The sequence below is a fragment of the Ixodes scapularis genome, unplaced genomic scaffold (genome assembly GCF_016920785.2).
Source record: "Ixodes scapularis isolate PalLabHiFi unplaced genomic scaffold, ASM1692078v2 PGA_scaffold7__128_contigs__length_106722199, whole genome shotgun sequence".
Taxonomy (NCBI): Eukaryota; Metazoa; Arthropoda; class Arachnida; order Ixodida; family Ixodidae; genus Ixodes; species Ixodes scapularis.
Genome location: NW_024609882.1, coordinates 85,583,449 through 85,607,487, shown reverse-complemented (window position 1 = coordinate 85,607,487; position 24,039 = coordinate 85,583,449).

Here is a 24,039-nt window from a genome sequence, read left to right as displayed (position 1 = left end):
CTTTTGCTGTTGCAAAAGCCCGTGGCTCGTGCCTTGGAGACGATAGAAATGCAAAAAAACTATATTCCGGAGATCTGCTTGTGGAAGTAAACTCGAAGATACAAAACCTTGCTTTGCCCACCTTGAACACCATTGGAGATTTAAAGTCACAGTGTCTCCTCACCGCATTTTAAACACCATTCGTGGGGTCATCTCTGAGGGAGACCGGCTGCACAGCAGCGAAGAAGAGATCCTTAAAGCCCTCCGCTCTTCTGGAGTATTTGCCGTAAAGAGGATCATGTTCCGGAAAGATGGATCAGAAACTCCCACTAAACATCTCATAGTCACCTTTGAGCGTCATTGTCTCCTTGCGTCTGTAAAGGCTGGCTACATAAACTGTCGCGTCCGGCCTTATATCCCAAACACCCAAAGGTGCTTTAGGTGCCAGCGGTTTGGGAATGGCTCGCGCAGCTGCCGTGGAAGACACACATGCGCAAAATGTGGGAGCACGGAGCAAGTAGCTGATGTGTGCGAAAGGTCACTGTGTTGTGCAAACTGTAAAGGACCCCATCCAGCATACTCACGTGCATGCCCTGTGTGGAAGCAGGAGAAAGAGATCTTGACTATCAAAACAAAAAAAAAAACATCAGCTATTCAGAGGCCAAGAAACGCTACTCGTTTTAATCAATGGGCTCCTACGCTGATGCCGTGCGCCGGGGACCTGCACGGCCAGCAGCTTCAACGGGAACACAGACGTCCTTGGACGGTTTGTGTGACCCTTTTTTGTCCCCCTCAACCTCAGCTGGAGCGGTGCTAGCATCTCCGCCCTCGACCCGAAAGGTGGATGCCGGTCCGTCGGCTTCCACTAAAAACCAAGCACAGGGGACTGTGCCTTGTGCACCCCGTGCAGCCCTGCCACCTAAATGCCGTGGTACCTCTCGTGCCACTGGTGGCTCCCGTATACATGGCCAGCCGCCTGGGCTGGAGAACCCTAAGGGTCTTCCAGCAGCGGCTCCAGATGAACCGATGGAGGAGAGCGGGCCCCAGTCCCAAGATGACAGGCCCCACTCTAGTTCAGAGTCATTACCCTCGGCCACCTGTGATACTACAGGTAGGCCGAAAGATACGTCAAAAAAGAAAAATGCACCTCGAATTAAAATTGACTACTAAGTTCAGCTGGGCAGTTTCTGAAAAATACCACCTTACATACGATGGAAGAAGTCCTCCTCCAATGGAACTGTCGAGGATTGCTTCATAACTATGGTTATGTGTGCTATTTGTTAGACCATCATCACCATTAGTCTTTTGCCTTCAAGAAACGCATTTAAATCACAAGCATTCTGGAATTTTAAGGCACTTTCATGTTTTTCGAAAAGACCGTCTACACTTTTTTTCACACCTCAGGTGGGGTAGCATTAATGGTTCAGCGATGTACTCCATGTGTTGAGGTACCCCTTAATACTACATTGGAGGCTGTGGCAGTTCGTGTTTTGTCTGACCGCTTGATGACAGTTTGCTCCATTTACATACCTCCTAATCATCCTCTTACTCGGGACGAACTTCAGTGTCTGTATGACCAACTCCCACGACCAGTTTGAATCCTTGGAGATTTTAATGCTTATAACCCTATATGGGGTAGTGGAAGATCCGATACGCGAGGATCAATGATTGAACGATTTATTTCTTCTACGGGATCATGCTTGTTCAGCAACTCGCAGGCTACATTTTTTAGTGCTCTAAGCCGCTCATTTACCTCAATTGACCTTTCGCTTTGTGACCCAACATTGTTCTTTCTCTTCTCATGGGGGGTCAAACCTAACCTCTTTGGAATTGACCATTTTCCCAAATTTTAAATCGCATTGGGCGACCGGTTACACTTCCAATGCGTACACCCCGTTGGAAGCTTGACGAAGCAAACTGGTCAGTTTTTAAACAAGCATCCCTTTTGGTGTGTACATCTCTCCATGAGCTCTCCATTGATCGCATAACTGGGCATATCACCAAGCATATCTTAGAAGCATCAATCATTGCCATACCCGTGACATCAGCACATCTTCCCAAGAAACCGAAACCATGGCGGAATAACGACTGCCGCATAGCAAAAAAGAAACAGAACAAAGCTTGGGGAATTTTCCGCCGATACCCTACACAAACTAATCTCATCGCCTTTAGGATAATGAAATCTCGCGCTCGGTCTATTCGCAGGAAGTCTAAGCGATAGCTTCAAGGGATACACATCTTCCGTAAACAGCAGTGTTTCGTGCAAAGAGGTATGGGACCGACTGCATAAGATCAATGGCTGCTACCGTGTATATTCTATCCCTCTTTTGACTAGACATGGAATCTGCCCCAAAAGTATTGAGGAGCAAGCTATTCTTGTAGGAGAGCATTTTGAGTATGTCTCAAGCTCTGATCATTATACGTCAGCTTTCACTCGGCATAAACTCCACGCTGAGAAAATATATGTAAGTACCTCAGGAGGCAATCAAGAACCTTATAATGTACCATTTACACTACATGAACTTGAGGAAGTACTACATAGTCTCAAGCAGACTGTCTCTGTCCCTGATGGTATTCACTACACTATGCTATGTCACCTAAATCCCTCAACGCTTGAACTCATTTTGTACTTATTCAACCGTGTTTGGTCGAAGGGTCAGTTCCCGTCGTCTTGCAGGGTGGCCACTGTCATTCCTTTGCTTAAGCCAGGCAAAGATGCTTCATGTGCTTCCAGTTACAGACCTATAGCACTAAGGAGTTGCCTCTCAAAAACACTGGAGAGAATGATAAACAAAAGACTTATGTATTACATAGAAAAAAGCAACCTTCTAGACAAATATCAGTGCGGCTTCTGTTCGTTTCCATCCACGCTCGATCACCTGGTTAGATTTGAGACCACTGTGCGGGAGGCATTTGTAAATAAGCAACTCTGTTTTTCAGTCTTTTTTGATTTAGAGAATGCATATGATACGGCCTGGCGTTTTGGAATTTTGAAGGAGTTTTTGGTCTTGGTGTCCGAGGTAGAATGCTAGGTGCTATCCAAAATTACTTGCAATGTCGCACTTTTTATGTCAGATTGGAAACAACCCTTTCCAGGGAGTTTTTTCAAGAAAATGGAGTTCCCCAGGGAGGTGTCCTTAGCGTAACCCTTTTCATTGTAAAGATGAATTCGATTGCCCGTGCTATACCTCCTTCCGTGCAATATTCCATATATGTAGATGATATTCAAATTTCTGTCTCGTCCTGTAATCGTTCAATATGTTAACGTTGGGTCCCATTGGCAATTAACAAGTCACAAAAATGGGCTGGCACAAACGGTTTTAAATTTTCGGCAGATAAAACTGCCTGTGTGTGCTTTTCTCGCCAGCGTGGAGTTCTGCAAGAGCCTTCTTTACAAATCTGTGGAATACCAATAGCCACAAAAAGTGAACACAAGTTTCTGGGACTCGTATTTGATTCGAAATTGACTTTTGTTCTACATATTAGGAACTTAAAACTCAAATGTCTCAAATCGCTGAATATACTTGAGGTTCTATCACATGTAAAATGGGGCTCCGATAGACTATATCTGTTACGCACATACCGGGCAGTTGTTCGCTCCAGGCTTGATTATAAGAGCATTCCGTATGGCTCTGCCCGAGCATCAGTCCTAAAGATGTTGGACCCCATTCACCACCAGGGACTGCGATTGGCTACTTGAGCATTTCGCACCTCCCCGGTACTTAGTCTGTATGCAGAAGCTAATGAGCCATCCCTTGAAAGTAGGAGGTTTGCTTTGGGGTTTAAGTATTCTATTCCAGTTCGCTCTGTCCCTCAGCACCCTACCCGCGATAACCTCGAAAACATCAGGTTCCAGAGAACGTTTGCAAATAAACCAACCGTTGTTTATCCTTTTGCAACTAGGAATATGAATTATGCTGCGTCGGTTGAACTAGATCCCAAGCCTGCAGTAGTTCAATGCTTAACCACTATAGCCCCGTGGGATTATTATATCAATATTTGTGATCTTCCACTGACTAAACATTCCAAAAAAGATACACCAAGTGAAGTCATGAGGCAGAAAAAATATTTCAGCTACAAAATCGATATGAACAGTACGTAGGTCTGTATACAGATGGGACTAAAACAGACTCTATGGTTGGCTGTGCTATGAGAGCGCCATCTGTGAAACAAATCAAGATAATCCACAATGCAGCCACCATACTGAAAGCTGAGCTCTATGGCCTGCTGTTAGCTGTTGATTATGCAACAAAGAAAAGGTTTCCCCGCTCAATTGTTTACACAGATTCCTTGAGTTCATTAGGAGCACTAACATCACTGAAGCGCATTAGAAATCCACTTCTTCTAGAATTACAAAATAAAGTTATCGCTGCCTCGTAAAAGCAGATTGAGATAATTTTCTGCTGGGTCCCAGGCCACCTCGGCATCCCAGGTAATTAAAAGGCTGATAGTGCTGCAAATTCTGCGAATGAGAGACAAATAGACATGCAGAAAATACCATACAAAATAAATAAGGAAATACCACATCCCTTTGAAGTGTTGCATTCGAACTAAGTGGCAACGCGAATGGAATAATGAAACGCATAACAAACTGCGTACTGTAAAACCTTTTCTAAGTGAGTGTGAGAGCGCCCATCATCGGGAACGCCTTTATAAGGTGGCATTTATTTATTTACAGAAACAAAACCTGCTTCGCCGTGAGGCATTATTGCAGGGGGTGGGTTTCATACAAACACTTTTGTTTTAGAACACAAGTAATACACAAAAAAAACACTTTCTATATATCAATAATGAAATTAAATAAAAACATACCGTCTATAAAACACTACACAATTAAAAATTAAAAAAAAAAAAAAAATTGCCGCAAGCACATCTTTCGGCAACCTATTCTACTCTTCTGTGGTTTTCGGAAAGAAAGAAAAAGCAAAGATGGCGGTGCGGCAAGAGTACGGTCTAATCTTCTTGGAGTGATCTGCTCTTTCGGACACATAAAACGGTTCATGTAAAAACACATCTCTGTTAATTAATAGTCTATTGCTGTAGATATCATCTAAAAATTTGATCCTAAACAATTTTCTACGCTCACTGAGTTTCTCCCAATGTATGGCATGTTTCATGTTAGTGACACTCGCTCGAAGTTCGTAATAGTTTAATACAAATCTAGCACATTGATTTTGTACCTTTTCAAGTTTCTCTGTTAAATAATTTTGGTGTGGATCGCAGACAACTGAGGCGTATTTCATACACGGACGGATATATGTAAAGTATAAAGTTTCTTTAACTTTCCTCGTGGCTTGCCGAAAATTTGTCCGTACCAAATTAGGCATTCATATTGCCCTCAGGGCTATCATTTCAACATGTCCCTTCCACGTTAAATCATTAAATAACATAACACCTAGATATTTTACATTTGAGCTAGGTTTAATTATTTCATTATTTATCATGTACACGGAAGTAGTGGGATTTCTTTTCTTAGTAAATTTAACATGCACGCTTTTTAACATTTAGGTTCATTCTCCAATTTTTACACCATACAGGCATTTTATCTTGATCACTCTGTAAAGTATTAATATTGTTAAAATCATAATTAATCTATAAATAACACAATCGTCCGCAAATGATCGAATATATGATTGCATGCCAGAAATAATTTCGTTTATATAGATCACGAAGAGCAGAGGACCCAGTACCGAGCCCTGGGGGACACCAGACTCGACTTTTACGTACTCAGATTTTTCCCCACCGAGCACGACAGATTGCTCTCGTCCACTTAGGTAATCTATAATCCAAGCCATTACGTTGCTGTGCAGTGACAGTAAGCTAAGTTTATAAAATAACAAATCATAATCTACAAGGTGAAATGCCTTTCGAAAATCCAAAAACAAACAATCCACTTCTTCTCTAGCGCCAATGGCTCCAGCAAGAAAATGAAAGACATCAACAAGTACTGTGTTACACGATGCTCCAGTACGAAATCCGTGTTGATCTCGAATAAGAAACTTTTCGACGTTTAGATGATCAATGAGATTACTATAAATGACATGTTCCATTAGTTTGCAGCAAATGCAAGTCAAAGAAATAGGTCTATAGTTTTCCACACAGTTTTTGCTCCTGACTTGAGTATTGGCACCACATTTGCCATTTTTCAATCAGATGGAAGCTTTTGTTCCAGTAGAGATTTATTAAAAGAACACTTAAGTAATTTGCCAACTCTTCAGCACAGTTTTTCAATATAACCGGAGAGATGTTATCCGGTCCGATTGCTTTCTGGACATCAAGTTCTCGCAACAGCGAGGCTATACCGATATATGTTATTTCAATGGGTGACATGACATGTTTAATTTTTTATTGCAGGTTTGGGTGACAGCACGTTGCAGCAGGCTTAGAAAAAACAGATTCGAAATATTTATTTAGATGCGTTGCCTTTCTTTTTTCATTCTCGATAAGTTCATCGCCTACTAAAAGAGGAGGAACAGATGTATCGCCCTTGTTATTTGCTTTTACAAACTTCCAAAATTCTTTAGGGTTCATTTTAAGTTTAGTTTCTAATTGCTCGTAATACGCGTCTTTGGATCTTTTAATTGTAGCTTTAAAAAGAGTATGTTTTTTAATGTCACCCTGTTGGGTTCACCCCCCTCCCCCCCCTATTCTTATATCGAAGGTATGGTCTTTTTTTAGAGCGGAGCTCTTAGGCGCCCGTTTCCGGCTTGAGCGGCGTCGCCGTCGCCATCGGCGTAACCAAGGTCACCCCAAGGTCACGTGACCCAGGTTACCGGGGGTCACGTGACCCCCCAAGGTCCCCTCAAGTTCACGCGACCCTCCGAGGTCACCCCAAGGTCACGTGACCCCTCCGAATTCCCGTGACCCCCGACGTCACGTGGTCCCCTCCCCAAGGTCACGTAACCCCCCGAGGTCACGTGACCCCTCCAGGTCACGTGACCCCTGAGGTCCCGTGACTCCTCCCAAGGTCACATCAAGGTCACGTGACCCCCAAGGTGATCCCACGTGACACCCCAAGGTCACGTGACCCCCCAAGGTCATGTGACCCCCCAGGTCACGCCTCCCCGAGGTCACGTGACCCCCCTCCCCGAAGTCATGTGACACCCCCCCCCAAGGTCACGTGACCCCCCGGAGCATAATAAAGAATGAGGGGAGGTGGGGGAGAAGGAGGAGGGGTCTACCCTCCACTCAGTACCCTTCCCTCCTGCTCCTCGAGCTGTGCTTCAATTCGGCGTTACAGGGAGTTGTAAACGGCTTTCACTTTTTTTTTTCGTTTGATAACCTGTTTCACCTCTTTTGTCACCCAGGGCTTATTTTTAGTTTTTGAGGATTTTACTCCGGAGGGAATATATTTTTCAACTAGGTCATGAATTTTACATTTGAACATGTTCCAGAGTGCATCAATGCTAACGTTATCGGATTGTTCTAAAAAATACGAAAAAAATAACAAGTTCGCTTCTTATGGTATCATATCGTCCTTTATCGTAATAAAATATTTTTCTTGCTTGACATATATATTTATTTATTTTCGGATAAACCAAATCAGCTGTCACAATCTTATGATCAGAAATGCCCGGTAGCACACAAACATTGTCTATGGCCCCCGGTAGGTTTCATAACAAATCCAATACATGTAACAGCCTCGTTCCCTCCATGACGTATTGTGTTAAGTCAAACATTTCCACAGTGGCACTCAATTTAGTATGAAGCGTGCTTCCTGAGTAGGTCACCTTGCCGTCCTTCCATATTAAATCGGGAATGTTCAAATCTCCGCCCAGAAGGGCATTCTCATTTGAGGCCGCAGGGATCAAATCAGCTAGTTCATCTAAGCCGTCACTGTTCTCGTTTGGAGGACGATAGTATACACCAACCGATAAATGTTTACCGTCTAAACACATCTCGCACCACGCTGTTTCTATAGTTACATCTGGTATTGGCAAAGGTGTAGTCGCAACACCTTTTTCCACAAGGACGAACACGCCTCCGCCGTACGAATTTCTATCCTTTCTGTAAACAGCATAATTATCTGGAAATACTTTGTTTGATCCTATAGTGTCATCCAACCAGGATTCCGTCCCCAAGACAATCGTGGGTCTGACCGTTGCGATTAAACCCATGAATTCGTCCACCTTATTTTTTATACTGCGGCAGTTAATAATCATGATTGTGCCCACGTCCGTGTTTCTCGTGTTCACAACAGTCTTGTTTGCCCCTTGTATGTCACGACGATTGGAATTGCCTAGGTATGCTGAACTGTTTGCGCCGTTATACTTTACGTTTAAGCTTCATTAGATAGGTGCCTGGTTTGATGTCGATGGAATATCGATAAGTTCTCTAGACTGGATATCGTTGACCACACGCACATTGTCAGATTCATGATCAAACATAAAGCACCTGTCGTTGATATGCAGTCGGTCCATTCGCAACCTGAACCAGCTGTTTTGCTTTTTCGCAAATTCCACTAGTTTCCTTCTTGCCAGCTGAACTGGCCTAAAAAATCACCACTAACAGCGAAGCCACTATTTTTATGCCTGTATCCGGAAGATAGGACCGCTTCTTTGTGTTTAAAAAGTGAAAGCCGTTTACAAATCCCTGTAACGCCGAATTGGAGCGCAGCTCTTGAGGAGGAGGAGTGAAGGGTACTGAGGGGAGGGTAGACCCCTCCCCCTTCTCCTCCTCCTCCCCTCATTCTTTAATATGCTCCGGGGGGGGTGTCACGTGACTTCGGGGAGGGGGTCACGTGACCTCGCGGAGGCGTGACCTGGGGTGACCTCAAGGCCACGTGACCCCAAAGGTGACCCCCACGTGACCTTGGGGTCACGTGACCTGGAGGGGTCACGTGACCTCGGGGGGTCACGTGACCTCAGAGGGGTCACGTGACCTCAGAGGGGTCACGTGACCTGGGGGTCACGTGGGGTCACGTGACCTTGAGATGACCTTGGAAGGGGTCACGTGACCTTGGGGGTCACGTGACCTCGGGGGTCACGTGACCTTGGGGAGGCGACCACGTGACCTCGGGGGTCACGTGACCTCAGAGGGGTCACGTGACTTGGGGGTCACGTGACCTTCAAAGGGTCACGTGGGGTCATCTTGGGGTCACGTGACCTTGAGATGACCTTGGAAGGGGTCGTGACCTCAAGGGGTCACGTGACCAGGGGGTCACGTGGGGTCACGTGACTTTGAGATGACCTTGGGAGGGGTCACGTGACCTTGGGGGTCACGTGACCTTGGGATGACCTTGGTTACGCCGACGCCGACGGCGACGGCGACGCCAACGCCGACGGCGACGCCGCTCAAGCCGGGAACGGGCCCCTAAGAGCTGCGCTCTAAAAAAATGAAGGCCGTTTACAACTCCCTGTAACGCCGAATTTGAGCGCAGCTCTTGAGGAGGAGGAGGGAAGGGTACTGGGGGGATCGGTTGACCTCGGAAGGGGGAAGTCCCAGATCACGTGACCTCGCGGGTCTAGTGACCTGGGAGATCACGTGACCTTGGGGGAGGGGTCACGTGACCCCAGGTCCACTGACCCCCCCCCCCAGGTCCTCCCGAAGGAACCCGAGGTTCTCTCGAGGTCCTCCCGAAGGAACCCGAGGTCCTTCCGAGGTCCTCCCGAAGAAACCCGAGGTGCTTCCGAGGTCCTCCGGAAGGAACCCGAGGTCCTGGGGGGGTCACGTGACGATGACGTCATCAGTGATGATGACGATGATGATGCGGATGCCGATGAAGTCATTGGCATCCGCATCGCCATCGTCATCGTCACTGATGACGTCATCAGTGACGTCACTGATGACGTCATCGGCATCCGCATCGTCATCGTCATCATCACTGATGACGTCATCGTCACGTGACCCCCCCTAGGTCCTCCCGAAGGAACCCGAGGTCCTCCCGAAGGAGCCCGAGGTCCTCCCGAGGTCCTCCCGAAGGAGCCCGAGGTCCTTCCGAGGTCCTCCCGAAGGAACCCAAGGTCTTTCCGAGGTCCTTCCGAGGTCCTCCCGAAGAAACCCGAGGTCCTCCCGAAGGACCTCGGGTTCCTTCGGGAGGACCTCGGGAGGACCTCGGGTTGCTTCAGGAAAATTTACCCATAATGCACCGCGCGGTTACGCCGACGGCGACGCCGACGCCGCTCAAGCCGGAAACGGGCGCCTAAGAGCTGCGCTCTAAAACAAAACTTAACTACAATGGGCCTTTTTTTAGCTCTGTTGAACACTCCAATGCGATGTGCCCTATCAATATTGTCCGGATTTATCTTTATGCCCATTTTTTTGTCGCAAACATCGATAATGCGAGATTCCGATTCAGCCCACGTTTCCTTATCTTTATCTTTCAGTCCGAACGAATACCAGATTCGACCTACGTGAACGATTTTCTGCATCATTGCAGCGCGACTTTAGAACAGCGAGTTCAGCTTGCGCACTTTCCAATTTTGAATCGTTATTTTGTGCAACCTGTATATCCGGCTGAGAGGCCCTAAGCTCTCTTTCAAGCGTGCATAGGTGTTCCGTTAACTCAGATACTTTTTTGTCTGCACCAGAACGTCTTTCTGAAATTTCCCTAATTTTCTGGGCTATCTCATCTTGTAAATCCGACTGGGAGGCGTTCAATTTTCTTTGAAGCGTGCATACTCGTTCTGTCAACTCTGATACCTTTTTGTCTGTATCAGTACGCGTTTCTAAAAGGTACTTCGTCTTTTGGGCTAACGCATTGTACTCAGTCTGCAACTGTTCAACAACAGACTGTAGGGTTGTTATCGTCGCATTCAGTTCCGCGTTTGTCGGACCAGGATTTTCTTCCACATCGCCGCAAAGCTTCAACAAATCCAAAAAAACGCTTCAGAACTGCTTTTGGGGCGGCAGCAGTACCAGACACAAGTTTTTACTCTTTACAGAAGGGTATGCAATGTTAGTACTAACCTGGATAACAAAGAAGGCTACTGGTCATACGCGTCTTACCCATGGGCATCTCTTGCGTGGAGAGGATGCTCCAGAGTGTGAACGTTGCAACATTTCTCAATCAATATTACACATCCTACTTGAGTTGCCGAAGTATGACCAAGATCGTTTCAAAAATGTTTCGCAAATATATCAAGAACGTACTCCACTGCACTTAGTTATTTTACTTGGCGAACAGCCGCTGATTCCGCATGCTTGTGTGTTTAATTTTCTTAAGGACATCGGCCTTATACACCGACTATGATTTTAATTAATAATCCGAACTCACCTTCATCCTGTATACACTTATACAATATCATATACATAGTTTTTATTACATCCTCAGCTACTATAGCTCTTTCTTCTTCGAAACCCTTGCTTATACAATAGTTCCACTCTTGGCGCATTTTGGCTTAGTATCCCTTGTGCCATGAAACCCGAATCAATCAATCAATCAATCCTGCAAGCGCTACGTGTATTCAGTACGGGTTGCCTTCAGGGTATTAACTAATAAGTTAGAATTCTGAGATGTCCAACCATCTTTCAAAACCACCGGTGTTACTGACCTGCACTAGCCAGTATGAAGAAACGAGTTAAATTGACCACCATGCAGAGCTGAGTGAAAACAAAAGTAGAACCTTGAGGTTCGACGTATAAATCCGGCTCGACAAAAGTTTGTGACATCCCTAGTTGCGATATATCTGCAGGAGAAGCGCCACCTCTATGTCATTGAACAAAATGGCGCTACTATGAAAATGCTAAATATTTCTAGCCTCGCAGGATCGGACAGCGACAAAGGCGAGATTCTATAACCACGTGCATATGCTTGCAAATAGCAAACATGTTGTAGGTTTCATAGGGCAAAGGCAGCGTCCGCGAACTACAGGGGCCGCTTCTCTAGCTATAATCGTCAGTGGTTGTGACACCCCTGTAGGACAAACTGGGACAGTGAGCCGGACCTTGGATCCCTGGGCTCGTCAGCTCCCTTCACGCGCTGTCTGGCTCACGCGCGGCAAAGCCTGTCACGCGTTTTGTTGATTTGCTGAAGTTAAATTTGTAGTAGAACATTTTACGAAGGCTTAAAACCGTGGTACACGTACTCGTGGTAACAAACACCTTCGGCGCTGAGGTGTCGAAGCGCTGCGATGGTGGTGTGCTGTTCCCTGCCTCAGTAGAACAAGCTGGATGATTAAAATAGACTATTCAGCGCTCCATTACATCACATATAAGAGTGAATAGGGTGTATTTTTTTACTTTGAATCTAACAAAATAAACCTGAGAAAGGAATATCTCAAGAACCTCTCACGCGTGTAGTTAGCACTTAGCTGAAACCGACTCGCTGTATCATGCTGCTACCAAAATGTTCTGTGACATAATTGTTCGATGCGGGCCTTTTGTCGCCGGCAACGGTCGAGTCAGACTTGAATAGAAGAGTCGTTATGGGCAATCTGAATGTATCTAAAACAAGAGTGCGACGCTTTGCAACAGAACTGAGCGCGCGTGCGTAGCTAAGAAGAAAGAACGTCATCCACTCCGGTGAATGCAAGACCTTTATCCACAACAGCCTCCCCAGATGTAAAAAAAAAAAAATAAGAATCAGTGATGATGTAAATAGTCGTGACGCAGGCCGTACAAGCTGTAATGTGAAGCTCCAGACTTGTTCTTGAGCATTTGAAACTTTTTTCTAATACAAAAAGCAACTTCGAAGTACTGTTCTGCATTACAATGAACAGTCACAAAAACGTCATGCACGTTTCTTTAATAAATAGTTTTTAATTGGCATAACTAAACAAGCCACTTCGTGGTTTGAGATCGCGCGTCGTCAGCTCTCATAACACCAGCTACGTTACGGGAGGGCGCCCGGGAGGTGGCGCAACCAAAACATATTAACGCCAACACCGGACATATTTTTACAGCTTTCAGTGTTGTTCGTTCCTCTCCTTGGTCTTCATTGTTTTGCGCCATTGCATTTTCATTATGTTTGACCTTCGCCAACTACCCCAGCTCTCAATTTTATTAATTCATACCGCTTAGTAGTATTTTACTAGAAAAGGGTTATATTTCTCCTTCTTCCTTCAGTGTGGGCTAAGCCTCTCCTGCACATCTCAGGTCGCAACAAACTATAACGACGAGAAGGTGCGAATGGTTCTTCCACCACCAAGTGGGAATGTTTTGAGGGTTGTGTACAAACGCTGCCAAACAACAAAATACCGATGTTTCTTTGTATTTTTATTATTTAAAATGCGATGATCCCTCAGTAGCAGGGGTAACACGTATGCTCGGGTATCAAACTATCTAATGCAAATAGATGAAGCGAATAAGTGTGGGAGCAAGAAAAGTGTGCAACTCCTGACCAATTAGAAGTACCACGACGTTTTTGAGTTCTCGTTACTGTGAATGTCCCATTGTTGGATATCTAGAACTACATTAAAGCGTTTATTATAGAACGACTGTCTATCATTTCGTTAAAACAAATTAATAAAGAAACCGAAGAAAAAAATTTTTTGTAGGAACGTGTAGCCGGTAACCGAAACCGTAAAAAGTAAAACCGTAAATAAAAAAACGCAATGAAACCAATATCAACAGGAAAGGGTAACAGTAAGCATAACCGAAACGTCATATTTTTCGGTTTCAGTACCTGTGCAAGACGGCATTCAGGATGAGGTTTCACCTTAGTGGTGACCAATACAGACATTTGCGTTTGAGCGCCGAGGCCTTCAGTTGACGCATGCTGAAGCATAGCTATGCGAAGTGCGTTTGCCTCAAGCTTGTACACACATATACGTTGACATGCGGTCGACCGCCGTAAAGAGCCAGCAATAACGTGTTACATTTGCTTGCGGTTGACCAAAAGTAAGCAAAATCAACGGCAACCTGCGAGTGTCCAATGACAGCGTCGACTTTGAAGATTTTGTAAGCGATTCTTGCGGTTTCCAAGATTCGCCTCTGGCTATTGAACTATTGCAGCGCTAGGAAAACGAAAACCTAATCTGCTGTCATCTCGCTCCCCAACGCGCAAATGGAAGATCCTGTCTCCCAACATGGAACCTGATGCGCGTCGTTGACGGGCAGAAGAAAGCACTTGACTCTTAATTTTTTTTCTTAGCTTTTGATTTGCCTGCCGCTACACAGCATTTTGAAACGTTCTGTTAGATACTACTTTCTTGTGTCGCTCCACTTTGCAATGCGCAACAGCGCAAATCGGGACGCCAAAAAAAAAAATATTCTTGCTACACGGATTTTGTTTTGCGCACGGAACGTTTTCAATCTGCAATATGTGTAATGGTGTTAACACTAACAGTTGGCGTGACGATATGCAGTTACGCGTTAAAATATAAGCTGATTATTTAACGTGAATCTGACGTGCTTTGAACAAATTGTACGGATAATATGAGTGTCCTCTTGTGTCGCTGCACTACCACAGAAACTGAGAAATCTTCAGGAAGACAACAGAGCCGGAAATCAAGGTCAACCTGGGTATCTCGTCCTCGGAGTCGGCCTATATGCCCCACGTACGGGAAGGGTGCACGACTACTTGAACGATCTTCTCAAGTGAGTCTTGATTAGGTGACTCATAAACAGATTGACAACCGTTTTTTTGTTTCTATGCCTTTTCTTGCTTTGTCGATATGCCTATTTTGTTTTATATATCCGCGAGAGTGATGTAAGCATTCGGGGATTACGCAAGGCCTTGTATATTTGTTCTTTTTGGCACTCTACTGCAATCACATGTACGAAGCGTCAAGGACAAACCCAACGTAAATGGAGTTGGTCGTGCTTGTTTAGTATTTTGCGACTTCAGAACTTAAAGGCAGGACGGTAACAAACCAGGGTACGTGTCGGTTGTGTGATGTGTTTCGATTGTTGTCTTTCTGAACGTACGTGGTAAGAAATAAAAAAAATTGCACCTTTTAAAAATATTTACCGAGCAATACGTGCCTTCGCAACCGCACAGTAGAACAGCTCCACTGCCCCCCCCCCCCCCCCCCCTTCGCCGCGCCGTGCAATGTGGGATTGATGATAGGTATTCAGGGACATTACGGAAAGGTTTGTATACGCCGAAGGTATTTCGCAACACACTTCGAACCTCGAATTTTGATTATCACTGCACCTTCGTAGTTTTCATCGTTTAAACAGACAAAACAAAAGTTTGAAGTCCAAGTAAAAAGTAACATTACCGATATTTGTTTTAAATTACGAGTACTACTACTAAAAATAATCTTCATTCGCTCAAGAGAGCCGCGGCACCACAGAAAGGCAACAGCCCGTATCAAAGAGTATCGCGGTGCCGCGTTTGGTGATGGTAATTAAGAGCTGGGCAACTCAAAAAGTTCAAATCACATTTCTTTTTTTTTAGAGCGCAGCTCTCAGGGACCCGTTCCTGGCTTGAGCGGCGTCGGCGTAACCAAGGTCACCCCAAGTTCGCGCGACCCCCAAGGCCACGTGACCCCTCCCCCAGGGTCACGTGACACCCAAAGTCACGTGACCCCCCGAAGTCACGTGACACCCCTCCCCCCGAGGGGGGTGTCACGTGACCTCCCCGATGACGTCATCGTCATTGATGACGTCCCCGGCATCCGCATCGTCATCGTCATCATCACTGATGACGTCATTACTGACGTCACTGATGACCTCACCGGCATCCGCATCGTCATCGCCATCATCACTGATGACGTCATTAGTGACGTCACTGATGGGCGTCACCGGCATCCGCATCGTCAGCGTCATCATCACGGATGACGTCACCGACATCCGCATCGTCATCATCATCATCGTGATGATGTCATCGGAGTCCGCACCGTCATCGTCACTGATGACGTCATCAGTGACGTCACTGATGACATCATCGGCATCGTCACGTGACCCCTCAAAGTCACGTGTCCCCCTGGTCACTTCACCCCCCCCAGTACCCTTCCCTCCTCCTTTTCAATAGCTGCGCTCTAATTCGGTGTTACAGGGAGTTGTAAACGGTTTTTTAATTAGCATCCTTGAAATTTATTTATTGAAAATAACGTTCCAATGCAGTTAAAAAAACATTTTTTACATCACATTTTGGATTGTACACACGCCTTTGTGCACGTCATTGTACAAAAAAAACTATGCTCCGCGTAATTTGTTTTGCGCTTTCATTATTCTTTGAAATACACACAATTCACCATGTGATAAGACCCGGCTCTATCGGGAGAGTTTCACATATCCCAATCACTATCCTCTGCCTCACACGCACAATAACGTTTTCGTCATCCGTCGTGGTATGAAGTGGCTTTGCTATCTGCTGAAAGAGGCTAAAGGTTTTGACGGTCTGGCTGTAGGATTAGACATGTGAATATCTTACCTTCACCAGCATCAGCATTACACTGCCCGTCTATCTCCTTGCAATGGAGCGCAAAAACTCTCTCTTTGCGTCTTATTGAGTCATCGTAGAATTCCCTATGAACGAAATGTGAAGACTGCAAGATTGCACTTGTTTATAAACGTCTGGCGCGTTCCTCAGCAATACCAGCTAAAATAATTAAGGCCCGTGCACTTGAATGTTGAAATTTTCACAATAAGTTCAAAAAAAGACCCAGAATGATCAAAAGGTTAACGCTGCAAAAAAAATCTCGGCATCGGGCTCCGACAAAATTTTCGAGTTGGCTCCATATGACTCTGGTAACGTTTCATTCAGGAAAAGAAGGATGCTCGCTGGCATCGATCATTCTAGGTAATGTTGTGTTTAAATTGCGAAAATAAATTTTAGTCTGAAAATGTGGATGCAGAAAGCACAGTCCTGTATTTTGTCTCCTGCGATAAGTACATTATAAAATACATTTTTTACCAAACCCCATGCTTACCAGAATTTTTCGGTGCTTTGATCTCAATTGGGCTGCTGCCTATCTAATCGATTAAACTTCCCAGATAAACTAAGGGAAATGGAATGTGTGCATTTTATTCCCCCTTAGTTAAAGGCGAACCATCGCAAAGAAAATTAGTGTATTTTAGAGTCTAGTGGAGAACGTGCTTAAGCGCGTATTTTACTCAGCGAAACCAGACTCGAAGAGAGCCATACGTCTCAGAACATTCCTTCACAGGAAACCATGGGAGCGTGAGATATTTTGACTAGGCATCTATTTTTAATTTTTTTTTTTTATTTTGACAGTGCAATGCATCGCTGTATTTTTGGAACACCTTGAGACGACAAGTATTGTTTTCTTGTTCTCGGAAACCTGCAAAGCGTTCTAATTTCCTGTATGAGAACGTTTCAGCGGCGATACCCACCATATTTTGTTGCACATGAAGTCCAGACGAAGCCACTCTAGGAGCTCTTGAGACAAATCACTCAACGTTGAGTGCGAAGCATTTTGATGGTTGTCAGGTTTCCCTGCGTGTTCAATAATCGTTGAAGCAATCATAAGCAGAAAATATCCTGCGATTTCTCCTTTTTGGCGCTGCTCGTTCGGCCCTTAGGTTGTAACGTCGTCTGCGTCTGGACTTAAGCCCAACCAAACTTATTGTAGCATGGTTCTATCGTTGTGGTCCCCACCGTCGCTTCGCAGATTTATCGAGTGTAATACCACCAATACTGCTGCAATCAAACGCTAAGCAGAAATTCATGAAAAGCAGAAATTCATGAAAAAGAAAAGCGACATGTTATGCCGCTTGTATGAGGGAGTGGTGGCAGTCCAGTGAAAATCCGTTTTATTCTGTACAGAATCATAGATGTTGGGGTTAGGCGGCGCTGATATAAGTTTCCTCCGGCGCTCGCGCTGTATATTTCGGGTTCCACGCTTTCCGAGCTACTAGGTGTTTTCCGGTGTTTAGTTTCGGCGTCGGGCCAAAAAAATAAAAAAAAAAAAATAAAGAAAAAAAAACATTGCCGCTTATTGGGGCTTACGTTGAAAATATGGGACAGGAGCATGTGCTAGCCCACATTGCAGGGAATATGCGCGTTATCCGAATACACAGAAAACGCTCCCGTCCATATCGGAGAAACTAACGGGATAATGGATGGGATTCCGAACAAAGACGTATCCTCGCGAACAGTTTAGCGTGTTCTGTGTTACCGTTCAAAAGAGACTAATGCTGCACATGAAAGTTTTTTTTTCTCCAAAATTTAAAATTCTGTTGTGAAAAAAAAAAATCAAATTATGTTGTTTATGTTTTGCTTCAATTTTGATAAAAACAGTTCGCGATTTTCTTTTTTTTTTAGGTGAACCGCAGTTACTGAAAACAAAACACCACGGGTATATTTAACAGACGAGCCTAGACTCTGACCCGGCTGCAGAGTGTACCGAAGAATTAGGCAAATGATCGTCCCACTTTAATGTTCTCGTCTGTCTCTTTTTTTCAGAAATGCACCGATAGACGTCGTCATCATTCGAACTCACATGGAAGGTGCCCTTAATCGAGGAGAGTGCTTCATTACCGGGCCGAACGTCTACATGAACTCTTCGAACCGCTTCGAAGTTTCAATGGTGGGCAAACTCTGTCTTTTAAACACCGACAAAGTGTTCTTAAAAATAAAACTAGCGTTGGCCCACAGCACGGTGTGTTCGTGAAAAATCCGCGTTCTCGTCCGATGACGCATCCGTGCATGTGCGGTGCTGAACGCAATTGCACGCCGACCTCTGGACGCGACGTCAGGAAGTTGACTTGTTGAGCCCTTCGAAGCACTTTATCGTATTTTAGCATATCCTGCAGATAGGATCGTACTTAACCACCTATAAACTCTGATGAGCAGGGCGATATAAGGGGGGACCTCGGCCTATGACAAGGCTCAGATCTTGTTTAGTCCCGAAAACCAGTCTTGCCTTCCATTGGAGACCAATCAAGCTGCACCAAAGCTCGATCGTTAAGCGCGCTGCTTTTTCTTTTGTGCCCTTGCTCTAAACCTACTAAGTCAAACATATTGAGTTCAACATCATCCTTAATTTTGATCGTCGCTTCTTTCTCTCCACCGGACGGTACGTGGAATATCATGCTCAGTTTCAAAGCGCCGACTGTTTTTTGTTTGTACTATTTGCAGCTTTATCATTCGCCAGGGTTCATCCCAAGGGTGCAGCGAATGGCTTACCTAAGAGCTTCGCATAAAGTGCAGTAAGCTCCCCCCCCCTGCCCCGAACGCTTAAAAAATATATTTCATTTACCGCGAAAATGAACTGCGCAGCCTCGAACGCTCATGCGCTGCCCTGAAATAAAGCGCTAGCTGTTCAAAACAGATGACAAAAGTATAGAAAGAAGTGTTCTGTTTTCACATCATTTTGGATATTTTTGAAATAAACATCATTCCTGCCAACGGAGCTTTCGAATAAACGGAGCAAAATGGCACCAGTTACTAAAAACGCGCCCCACTCTGCCACTGAAATTTTCTGAAAATCACTAAACTTTTGAATGAGATAACTGTTAGTTTTGTGCTTTTCTACCTGGTTTGGACCGGCTGGGTGACCTGGTGGAATAACGAGCACAGGGCAAAGCGTAATTAAAATGTAAAAAAAAAAGCGGCAGCTCTTATTTTGTGGAAAGGGGGGGGGGGGGGGGCGAAAGCCTGTTGATTTATCAGATGTCAGAGTGTATGGTCGCTAAACACGCACGGGCCGAAGAACTGAGGCAAATGAGGAATCGAGACTGGCATGCACGTCAGAGCGCTGAGCTCTAATGGGAATTATTTTTTGCTAAAGGTAAAGCTGGCTGTCTTTTTCTCCACTGTGCTAGTCGAACGCCTTCGAGTTTCAAAGCTTAACGACCGACCACGCGTTCTGCGTCCTAACCTGTTCGAGGAGTGCCGTGAAGGCGAATGCTGCCTTTGTCTTCAATGCACTCTTGGAGTGCGTTAGAATGCGAAAGACAAACTCCGTACCCCCGGCGTGCCGCAACATCACGTTTTCGACGGCTGCAGAGGAGACCGATGCTGCTAGCTTTATGTCTATCCACTGATCGTTCAAACCAGAGCGTGTCAGTCTGATGTCGTCACGCGCTTTCGCATAGCCTTCTCTATACTCGAAAAGCCTGGCACTTCGACGACGGAGCCACAGCCTGCCCGGTCGCAAATCTGGAGCGCCCTGATCTGATAGCAGAGATAATCAGAGAGCCATTTCTCGGCAACGCTGGACGTCAGCACACAGCTTTGTAGAGGCGAGGACACGAAATACACCTTTTCGCTCGGGAGAAGTGTGTTTCGACATCTCGCAGCAGCGAGGCGCCAGTTAGGTGGTTCTTCTTTCATCCGTTGTCTGCCGCTCCACATTTTCTATTTCGGCGGCCGGATCTCGTGGCGATCTGCCAGGCTTTGTCAGCATATAGCAAACTATAGTCTCGTGTCCTCACCTCCCCCAGTTTATCGACGCATTACATTCTCGCTTATTGTTGCATGATTTGTTCCTCAAAGTTCTTATAGGCTAGTGCTGAACTTTCATGAGAAAAGCCCGGCCTTTTGTAGGATGTCAATTACCACAAAAGTTTAACGGGTTTAAGCTGAGCTAGTTGGGATATATTACAGTGAGGTCAGCTTGAACATTCCAGAGACACAGAGAGGGGATGAACATAGAGACCGCTGCGTGTATGTTCGCTACTTCTTTTTTTGCTTTCTAATTTTCGAGCTGACTTCTCTGTATCGTGAATGATCGCTGCTAAGCGTAGCATAACGTTAGCCCCCATGACGGAGGTTTATATAAATGTCTGCGCATTTGTGTAGGTGGATGCATTGGATTACGTACAGAGGAGGCGGTCTGAATTCAGTGGAGTTTCGCTGGCGGTGTCCTTCTCATTGGCCGTGCTGAAAATCGTGCCAAGATCATATGTGTCCAGGGACCCTTTTAAAATCGGATATGCCTGCAGCACCCTCGAACTGCACAATATGTACTTGGTAAGGAACGCCATGAAGGGAGATGTTACATTATTGTATTCTCGTTTCAGCGGCAGTTTCGAGCTTTTGAAGGACAGTTGGCCAGTTCGATTTGCCTTCACCAGCTCGCAGAGTCTGGTGAACCCCTGTAAGTTCAGACCGACACAAAAGAGAAAAGACTGGTGTACATCTCGGGTTTGGTTTCACAGTGCACTGCTCTAGTGCATCAAATGAAACAGCCGCTCTTTGCAACACCAACCTGATCTGCTGCAACGCAGCGCGTGTCAGAATTCTGGAAAGGTGATCCGCGCGTTTACATAGCGCTCGCTTGTACCAGCTCTCCGTCTGAGAAGCGCGAGGCCGCTCTGAGTAGATTGCAGGGAGGACCGCAGCGACACGAGAACAGCAAAAGACGCAGAATAACGATTATATGACGGACGAGAGGCAGCGCGTAGCAGGCTTCCCATCAGCTGAGAAGCATCTCCTAAAACTATGCTGTCAGTTGCGAAGCCCCTAAAGCAAATATCTTAAAGCACATAGTCTAAACGCACCTCTCCTAAAGTTCAACTTTTAACAGCACAGCAGCTGCCACTATCAATTGCAGCAAACTTTGTCCTGTAGTTGGAAAGCATTTTACTGATAGGACTTTTTGACGATTATGAAGGACTTCTGAGACGTTTTTTGCGCTCAGCGGTGTCCAGTCGGGCTGATGGGGGGTTAATGAAATTAACGAAAGGAAGTGAAAGTTACAAATAATTATGCATTTTATGTATTTATGCGGCCAGCTTTGTCGCTACTCCATCTAAAAAATAATAAATCGTAAAAAAAATACGTTTACAATTTTCTGTAGAGCCGAATTTGAGCACAGCCCATGAGGAAAGGAGGAGGGGGCAGCACCAAGAAGAGGGTCACGTGTGACGTCACGTGACGTAATATGTGGCATCACGGGTGACGTCATTATGGGAAACGTCATTATGTGCCGGGCTTCGGCGACGGCGACAGCGACGCGGCTTAAGCAAAAAATGGGCGCCTAGGAGCTGCGTTCTAAATGACATATATGCTCTCACAACCTTAGCTTTCGAGATTAAGTGTTGCCAAACTGTATGTGACTGAGATTTATTTGCTTGAATAAGCTGCTGGGTACATGGAAATGTTCGGAATATATTTGTATTTTGCAGCCGCAGATGAAACTTTATTTTAAGAACTATCACAAGATCCTTAGTCTTCATCATTTTCCTCAGTTCTCTTTTGTGTTAGAAATTGGAGAAAAGACGCGCTCACATTTTTTCAGATAAACGAAAATTGACAGGGTTTTAGAGCACCTTTTTATAAGCGGCTGCAACTTGCCAGAATTTGAGGTGTGTTGTAGGGCCCAAGGTACTAGAATCTGACTGGAAATGCCGTGTCTCTGATTCTAGCTAATGACAGGAGAGCTAAATCGTGGTGTACAAGTTCCATTCTTTCGTCCCACTCTGAACACTCCTTGTGGTTGCAGGATTTCCTCAACCAAGCATTATAAGGGCACCTAGAATCAAAAACATATAGGGAGCGCTTCTCGATTTCTCCTTTCCATCTCAGCTACTTCATGCAGAAACAAAAATAGCGCTCCTCATTGTTTCTGTAGCAAATATATCAGAGAACTGATCCGGTATGGAAAGGACGAAATTGGGAAGAAGGAATGGAGGAAGGTAAACTAGGAACCTCTCTTCTGATCGGCGGAAGACGAATCTTAGAAGCGGCCTTTAAATGGGAAATGCAACGATTTTCTCACTTTCAGTATTCACTGAATACAACTATTCTGTCATATGCAAGGACCAGAAAACGCGCGTTCGTTACAGTAACCCCCTCACATTCCAGCCACTACAAGCGGCTACGTGTTATGGAGGCTATAATATCCCTCTAATATTTAACATAGCCATGCGCTGGGGTTATCAAAGCTCAGGGAGCACGCTGAGATCTGCAAATTGTTCTATATATTGAGGTAACTGAAGTGCTTCAACAAGTTCAGGCGATCTCTGAAATGCGGTAAAATGAATAGGTGGACTAGATTGTTCATGTTTAACTTGTAAAGCGCCTAAAACCGAACACACGGGGAAGACGTGACAGGACCAATCACTAACTTACAACTGAAGATTTATTGAAACACACTTATTATTTGTACACGCATTCAGGCTCAGGTCACAAAAATGCAAACTCTCTCTCAGTTAACTGCACTCACGGTGCACTCACGCGGCTATCCTCACCCTCTAAGTTAAAGAGTAGGCCTCAAGCAATTATTCCTCAGTTTAGTTCTTTTAGGTTTCCTAGTATTTTTGTTTCGTTAAGAATAGGAGTGCACGGACACCTATCACAGTGAATTGCTAGATTACCCGACGGGGAACTTCCAACAGATTAACCATGCTCGCGTTGCCTGTCGTTGATGGATCTCCCCGTTTGCACTGTGTACGCTTTTCCGCAGGTCATAAATATTCTGTAGACAACTGACGTTACGCATTCAATGTACTGCGCCGCGAATGTCTTGGCGCAAGCGTCAGTTTTTTGTTTTTTTCTTTTGATTGTTAACTCTTGAGCACAGACTGGACAATTTCGACGGAGCAATGAACACCACGGGCACCTCAAAGTGTGCGGCGACTCCTTCTAGGCTCTAGGACAGCCCGTGAACCTAAAAGATTACCACCTTTTTTCTCTTTTTTTTCCTGGTCGGTTTCTTTCCCTCCGTTCCTTTTTTTAACGTTTGAAACCAGGGTTTCTGCAACTTCTTTCAAAAAAAACGCTCTGGATAGCCCGCCCTTTCAAGGCGTCGCACCTAATCAAGAACGTTTTCGCCCACGTTCCGCCTACACGACTTGTCTAGGGACGCGCTCATCAACGACGACACAATTCCTCGTCTCAGTAATTTGGAGTTGACAGACGAAAAAGGCAAAACTTCTTTCTTATGGCCTGCTGATACTTCCAGCATAAGTGACCCTTGTCGAAGTGCAAGTTTAAATCCGAGAGCTGCAGCCGCTTTGACACCAGAGTTTTGTGGAAGAAAGTGAGGCCATGACATTAAGAGGAAAAATTATATATCGTTATATTAACAATATTGTCGTTACTGGCGTGGGGATGCGGTACGAGCACCAACAAATCATCCTCGTAACAAAAAACCTTGAGTTTCACGCCCGTGTCTCAACCCTTTGCTCTTTGTCTGTCACATTCAGCTAATAATGTCACACAACACTGGCGCGACTCGTGACCTGATGCATATTCTTTGCCTGTGGACAATCAAGTTGTTATCAAAGGACAGAACAGTTTAGGCTAAACACAAAGTCATT